Source organism: Vigna radiata, chromosome 6 (genome assembly GCF_000741045.1).
Source record: "Vigna radiata var. radiata cultivar VC1973A chromosome 6, Vradiata_ver6, whole genome shotgun sequence".
In the NCBI taxonomy this organism is placed as follows: Eukaryota; Viridiplantae; Streptophyta; class Magnoliopsida; order Fabales; family Fabaceae; genus Vigna; species Vigna radiata.
Genome location: NC_028356.1, coordinates 16,670,740 through 16,679,628, shown reverse-complemented (window position 1 = coordinate 16,679,628; position 8,889 = coordinate 16,670,740).

Below are 8,889 nucleotides of genomic sequence, written 5' to 3'. Positions count from 1 at the left end.
TCTTACATATTCATTTGTTTTTGGGCTTAGGGAAATATAGTCCCTATATGTTTATTAGGAAAACATTGTTCTTATTTTATTTTATTTTATTCTTACATATTCATTTGTTTTTGGGCTTAGGGAAATATAGTCCCTATATGTTTATTAGGAAAACATTGTTCTTATTTTATTTTATTTTATTCTTACATATTCATTTGTTTTTGGGCTTAGGGAAATATAGTCCCTATATGTTTATTAGGAAAACATTGTTCTTATTTTATTTTATTTTATTCTTACATATTCATTTGTTTTTGGGCTTAGGGAAATATAGTCCCTATATGTTTATTAGGAAAACATTGTTCTTATTTTATTTTATTTTATTCTTACATATTCATTTGTTTTTGGGCTTAGGGAAATATAGTCCCTATATGTTTATTAGGAAAACATTGTTCTTATTTTATTTTATTTTATTCTTACATATTCATTTGTTTTTGGGCTTAGGGAAATATAGTCCCTATATGTTTATTAGGAAAACATTGTTCTTATTTTATTTTATTTTATTCTTACATATTCATTTGTTTTTGGGCTTAGGGAAATATAGTCCCTATATGTTTATTAGGAAAACATTGTTCTTATTTTATTTTATTTTATTCTTACATATTCATTTGTTTTTGGGCTTAGGGAAATATAGTCCCTATATGTTTATTAGGAAAACATTGTTCTTATTTTATTTTATTTTATTCTTACATATTCATTTGTTTTTGGGCTTAGGGAAATATAGTCCCTATATGTTTATTAGGAAAACATTGTTCTTATTTTATTTTATTTTATTCTTACATATTCATTTGTTTTTGGGCTTAGGGAAATATAGTCCCTATATGTTTATTAGGAAAACATTGTTCTTATTTTATTTTATTTTATTCTTACATATTCATTTGTTTTTGGGCTTAGGGAAATATAGTCCCTATATGTTTATTAGGAAAACATTGTTCTTATTTTATTTTATTTTATTCTTACATATTCATTTGTTTTTGGGCTTAGGGAAATATAGTCCCTATATGTTTATTAGGAAAACATTGTTCTTATTTTATTTTATTTTATTCTTACATATTCATTTGTTTTTGGGCTTAGGGAAATATAGTCCCTATATGTTTATTAGGAAAACATTGTTCTTATTTTATTTTATTTTATTCTTACATATTCATTTGTTTTTGGGCTTAGGGAAATATAGTCCCTATATGTTTATTAGGAAAACATTGTTCTTATTTTATTTTATTTTATTCTTACATATTCATTTGTTTTTGGGCTTAGGGAAATATAGTCCCTATATGTTTATTAGGAAAACATTGTTCTTATTTTATTTTATTTTATTCTTACATATTCATTTGTTTTTGGGCTTAGGGAAATATAGTCCCTATATGTTTATTAGGAAAACATTGTTCTTATTTTATTTTATTTTATTCTTACATATTCATTTGTTTTTGGGCTTAGGGAAATATAGTCCCTATATGTTTATTAGGAAAACATTGTTCTTATTTTATTTTATTTTATTCTTACATATTCATTTGTTTTTGGGCTTAGGGAAATATAGTCCCTATATGTTTATTAGGAAAACATTGTTCTTATTTTATTTTATTTTATTCTTACATATTCATTTGTTTTTGGGCTTAGGGAAATATAGTCCCTATATGTTTATTAGGAAAACATTGTTCTTATTTTATTTTATTTTATTCTTACATATTCATTTGTTTTTGGGCTTAGGGAAATATAGTCCCTATATGTTTATTAGGAAAACATTGTTCTTATTTTATTTTATTTTATTCTTACATATTCATTTGTTTTTGGGCTTAGGGAAATATAGTCCCTATATGTTTATTAGGAAAACATTGTTCTTATTTTATTTTATTTTATTCTTACATATTCATTTGTTTTTGGGCTTAGGGAAATATAGTCCCTATATGTTTATTAGGAAAACATTGTTCTTATTTTATTTTATTTTATTCTTACATATTCATTTGTTTTTGGGCTTAGGGAAATATAGTCCCTATATGTTTATTAGGAAAACATTGTTCTTATTTTATTTTATTTTATTCTTACATATTCATTTGTTTTTGGGCTTAGGGAAATATAGTCCCTATATGTTTATTAGGAAAACATTGTTCTTATTTTATTTTATTTTATTCTTACATATTCATTTGTTTTTGGGCTTAGGGAAATATAGTCCCTATATGTTTATTAGGAAAACATTGTTCTTATTTTATTTTATTTTATTCTTACATATTCATTTGTTTTTGGGCTTAGGGAAATATAGTCCCTATATGTTTATTAGGAAAACATTGTTCTTATTTTATTTTATTTTATTCTTACATATTCATTTGTTTTTGGGCTTAGGGAAATATAGTCCCTATATGTTTATTAGGAAAACATTGTTCTTATTTTATTTTATTTTATTCTTACATATTCATTTGTTTTTGGGCTTAGGGAAATATAGTCCCTATATGTTTATTAGGAAAACATTGTTCTTATTTTATTTTATTTTATTCTTACATATTCATTTGTTTTTGGGCTTAGGGAAATATAGTCCCTATATGTTTATTAGGAAAACATTGTTCTTATTTTATTTTATTTTATTCTTACATATTCATTTGTTTTTGGGCTTAGGGAAATATAGTCCCTATATGTTTATTAGGAAAACATTGTTCTTATTTTATTTTATTTTATTCTTACATATTCATTTGTTTTTGGGCTTAGGGAAATATAGTCCCTATATGTTTATTAGGAAAACATTGTTCTTATTTTATTTTATTTTATTCTTACATATTCATTTGTTTTTGGGCTTAGGGAAATATAGTCCCTATATGTTTATTAGGAAAACATTGTTCTTATTTTATTTTATTTTATTCTTACATATTCATTTGTTTTTGGGCTTAGGGAAATATAGTCCCTATATGTTTATTAGGAAAACATTGTTCTTATTTTATTTTATTTTATTCTTACATATTCATTTGTTTTTGGGCTTAGGGAAATATAGTCCCTATATGTTTATTAGGAAAACATTGTTCTTATTTTATTTTATTTTATTCTTACATATTCATTTGTTTTTGGGCTTAGGGAAATATAGTCCCTATATGTTTATTAGGAAAACATTGTTCTTATTTTATTTTATTTTATTCTTACATATTCATTTGTTTTTGGGCTTAGGGAAATATAGTCCCTATATGTTTATTAGGAAAACATTGTTCTTATTTTATTTTATTTTATTCTTACATATTCATTTGTTTTTGGGCTTAGGGAAATATAGTCCCTATATGTTTATTAGGAAAACATTGTTCTTATTTTATTTTATTTTATTCTTACATATTCATTTGTTTTTGGGCTTAGGGAAATATAGTCCCTATATGTTTATTAGGAAAACATTGTTCTTATTTTATTTTATTTTATTCTTACATATTCATTTGTTTTTGGGCTTAGGGAAATATAGTCCCTATATGTTTATTAGGAAAACATTGTTCTTATTTTATTTTATTTTATTCTTACATATTCATTTGTTTTTGGGCTTAGGGAAATATAGTCCCTATATGTTTATTAGGAAAACATTGTTCTTATTTTATTTTATTTTATTCTTACATATTCATTTGTTTTTGGGCTTAGGGAAATATAGTCCCTATATGTTTATTAGGAAAACATTGTTCTTATTTTATTTTATTTTATTCTTACATATTCATTTGTTTTTGGGCTTAGGGAAATATAGTCCCTATATGTTTATTAGGAAAACATTGTTCTTATTTTATTTTATTTTATTCTTACATATTCATTTGTTTTTGGGCTTAGGGAAATATAGTCCCTATATGTTTATTAGGAAAACATTGTTCTTATTTTATTTTATTTTATTCTTACATATTCATTTGTTTTTGGGCTTAGGGAAATATAGTCCCTATATGTTTATTAGGAAAACATTGTTCTTATTTTATTTTATTTTATTCTTACATATTCATTTGTTTTTGGGCTTAGGGAAATATAGTCCCTATATGTTTATTAGGAAAACATTGTTCTTATTTTATTTTATTTTATTCTTACATATTCATTTGTTTTTGGGCTTAGGGAAATATAGTCCCTATATGTTTATTAGGAAAACATTGTTCTTATTTTATTTTATTTTATTCTTACATATTCATTTGTTTTTGGGCTTAGGGAAATATAGTCCCTATATGTTTATTAGGAAAACATTGTTCTTATTTTATTTTATTTTATTCTTACATATTCATTTGTTTTTGGGCTTAGGGAAATATAGTCCCTATATGTTTATTAGGAAAACATTGTTCTTATTTTATTTTATTTTATTCTTACATATTCATTTGTTTTTGGGCTTAGGGAAATATAGTCCCTATATGTTTATTAGGAAAACATTGTTCTTATTTTATTTTATTTTATTCTTACATATTCATTTGTTTTTGGGCTTAGGGAAATATAGTCCCTATATGTTTATTAGGAAAACATTGTTCTTATTTTATTTTATTTTATTCTTACATATTCATTTGTTTTTGGGCTTAGGGAAATATAGTCCCTATATGTTTATTAGGAAAACATTGTTCTTATTTTATTTTATTTTATTCTTACATATTCATTTGTTTTTGGGCTTAGGGAAATATAGTCCCTATATGTTTATTAGGAAAACATTGTTCTTATTTTATTTTATTTTATTCTTACATATTCATTTGTTTTTGGGCTTAGGGAAATATAGTCCCTATATGTTTATTAGGAAAACATTGTTCTTATTTTATTTTATTTTATTCTTACATATTCATTTGTTTTTGGGCTTAGGGAAATATAGTCCCTATATGTTTATTAGGAAAACATTGTTCTTATTTTATTTTATTTTATTCTTACATATTCATTTGTTTTTGGGCTTAGGGAAATATAGTCCCTATATGTTTATTAGGAAAACATTGTTCTTATTTTATTTTATTTTATTCTTACATATTCATTTGTTTTTGGGCTTAGGGAAATATAGTCCCTATATGTTTATTAGGAAAACATTGTTCTTATTTTATTTTATTTTATTCTTACATATTCATTTGTTTTTGGGCTTAGGGAAATATAGTCCCTATATGTTTATTAGGAAAACATTGTTCTTATTTTATTTTATTTTATTCTTACATATTCATTTGTTTTTGGGCTTAGGGAAATATAGTCCCTATATGTTTATTAGGAAAACATTGTTCTTATTTTATTTTATTTTATTCTTACATATTCATTTGTTTTTGGGCTTAGGGAAATATAGTCCCTATATGTTTATTAGGAAAACATTGTTCTTATTTTATTTTATTTTATTCTTACATATTCATTTGTTTTTGGGCTTAGGGAAATATAGTCCCTATATGTTTATTAGGAAAACATTGTTCTTATTTTATTTTATTTTATTCTTACATATTCATTTGTTTTTGGGCTTAGGGAAATATAGTCCCTATATGTTTATTAGGAAAACATTGTTCTTATTTTATTTTATTTTATTCTTACATATTCATTTGTTTTTGGGCTTAGGGAAATATAGTCCCTATATGTTTATTAGGAAAACATTGTTCTTATTTTATTTTATTTTATTCTTACATATTCATTTGTTTTTGGGCTTAGGGAAATATAGTCCCTATATGTTTATTAGGAAAACATTGTTCTTATTTTATTTTATTTTATTCTTACATATTCATTTGTTTTTGGGCTTAGGGAAATATAGTCCCTATATGTTTATTAGGAAAACATTGTTCTTATTTTATTTTATTTTATTCTTACATATTCATTTGTTTTTGGGCTTAGGGAAATATAGTCCCTATATGTTTATTAGGAAAACATTGTTCTTATTTTATTTTATTTTATTCTTACATATTCATTTGTTTTTGGGCTTAGGGAAATATAGTCCCTATATGTTTATTAGGAAAACATTGTTCTTATTTTATTTTATTTTATTCTTACATATTCATTTGTTTTTGGGCTTAGGGAAATATAGTCCCTATATGTTTATTAGGAAAACATTGTTCTTATTTTATTTTATTTTATTCTTACATATTCATTTGTTTTTGGGCTTAGGGAAATATAGTCCCTATATGTTTATTAGGAAAACATTGTTCTTATTTTATTTTATTTTATTCTTACATATTCATTTGTTTTTGGGCTTAGGGAAATATAGTCCCTATATGTTTATTAGGAAAACATTGTTCTTATTTTATTTTATTTTATTCTTACATATTCATTTGTTTTTGGGCTTAGGGAAATATAGTCCCTATATGTTTATTAGGAAAACATTGTTCTTATTTTATTTTATTTTATTCTTACATATTCATTTGTTTTTGGGCTTAGGGAAATATAGTCCCTATATGTTTATTAGGAAAACATTGTTCTTATTTTATTTTATTTTATTCTTACATATTCATTTGTTTTTGGGCTTAGGGAAATATAGTCCCTATATGTTTATTAGGAAAACATTGTTCTTATTTTATTTTATTTTATTCTTACATATTCATTTGTTTTTGGGCTTAGGGAAATATAGTCCCTATATGTTTATTAGGAAAACATTGTTCTTATTTTATTTTATTTTATTCTTACATATTCATTTGTTTTTGGGCTTAGGGAAATATAGTCCCTATATGTTTATTAGGAAAACATTGTTCTTATTTTATTTTATTTTATTCTTACATATTCATTTGTTTTTGGGCTTAGGGAAATATAGTCCCTATATGTTTATTAGGAAAACATTGTTCTTATTTTATTTTATTTTATTCTTACATATTCATTTGTTTTTGGGCTTAGGGAAATATAGTCCCTATATGTTTATTAGGAAAACATTGTTCTTATTTTATTTTATTTTATTCTTACATATTCATTTGTTTTTGGGCTTAGGGAAATATAGTCCCTATATGTTTATTAGGAAAACATTGTTCTTATTTTATTTTATTTTATTCTTACATATTCATTTGTTTTTGGGCTTAGGGAAATATAGTCCCTATATGTTTATTAGGAAAACATTGTTCTTATTTTATTTTATTTTATTCTTACATATTCATTTGTTTTTGGGCTTAGGGAAATATAGTCCCTATATGTTTATTAGGAAAACATTGTTCTTATTTTATTTTATTTTATTCTTACATATTCATTTGTTTTTGGGCTTAGGGAAATATAGTCCCTATATGTTTATTAGGAAAACATTGTTCTTATTTTATTTTATTTTATTCTTACATATTCATTTGTTTTTGGGCTTAGGGAAATATAGTCCCTATGTGTGTATTTAACACAAGGGATTAATTCTAATATATAATTTTCACTATATTTAACACCTTGGAAAATCATTCGGTCCTGTATTAGTAAAATTATTGTTGAGTGGTCGATTTGTACTGACGCTCGGTCTTAAGAGTGCTCGGTCTTGAGAATGCTCGGTCATAGACTAGCCTTCCGATTATTGAAATGTTCGGTCTTATGTTAACTCTCTTCCTTTGAATAACGTTCGGTCTTACATTGAAAATAGTTATTGTTGAGTATTCGATCTTATACTGACTTTTGATTCCCAAAAGAGTGTTCGGTCTTGTACTGGCACTCGCTTTATTGAAGAGAACTCTTATTTATGTTAAGGCATTCGGCCCTAGCTTTGAAGTATTCGGTTTGTCCTAAAGACAATCTGTTGTTGAACGTTCGGCCTTTATCATAAATTATTTATATAAAAATTTGCTCGGTCTTAAAGGATTTTAGGTTCCTCAGTATTAGACCGTTCGGTCTCTTCTTATAGTACCTTCTATAATCAGTTTCCTCCTTAGTATCTGACCGTTCAGTCATTTCATGACAGTATTGTCTATATATGAAAGAAGTATTTTCTGAATAAGATTATTGGATTTGGATGGTATGGAACGAGAATGATGAAGGATATTATGATTATCTAAGAGTATTCCAAGGAGGAATATCTTATGATTCGGAATTGGATTGGTAAAGTATGACCGTGGTCAGACTCATGCTTCGTTCTATCCTGATATTTCGTGATTACGCCTACTCATGTAGAGGAGGGTAACTCATGTGTGGGAATGACATGAGGTCCTTTAGCCTCAGGGTATTTCTATAATGAGGTGGTTCCACTGGACTAACCTCGGGTGACGGTCTGTTGAGTGTATCCCAGTCAGGTTCACCCGGGTGTAAAGAGCGACGAGTTACATGGTTCATACAGTCCGGACAGTGTCTTAAGTGATCGGTCATGATGATGTTTACCGTTCGGTTTTGATTGATATATTGGAGTTATGCTGGCATGATTGAAATATTGAATTATGTGATTCGGTTGTATGTATTAATGTATGTTGAAAATGATTAATTAAATTTGCATAAGTTTACCCTTATTTCTTGTCTTGTTCATGTGTTGTTCCGTCTTAATCGTTCCGTTGTTCTCTTCACTGCAATGATCATCCAATGGGTGTGAGCAGAGGGTGATCGTGAAGAATCTTTGGTGGAAGCCTTAAAAACCGCTCGGCCTGAAGATGGCGCAGGGCCATCTGGTCAATAGGATCTTAGATAGTTTCTTGGTATGGATAGCGTTCGATTTTTGTAACCTCTTGTAAAGTCGTTCGGTCTATATACCTTTTGTGGTACTATTCGGTCTATATACATTTTGTGGTACCATTCGGTCTTGAACTGTTACCATGACCGTTCGGTCTCAACATGTATATTCTATTAGACTTATGTTTTTGTAAGAATTTCAAATTCTATGTAATATTTTATGCTTCCTTATCTTCTCTTACTCATTCTCAACTGTTCTTTATTATTATTATTTATCTTAGCCACTAAAATAAATTATAGTTTCCAAACTATATTTATTGGGATGTTAGAAAATATACTTAAATTCTTGAATTTGATATGGAAAACTAAAAAAATATATTGAAATAA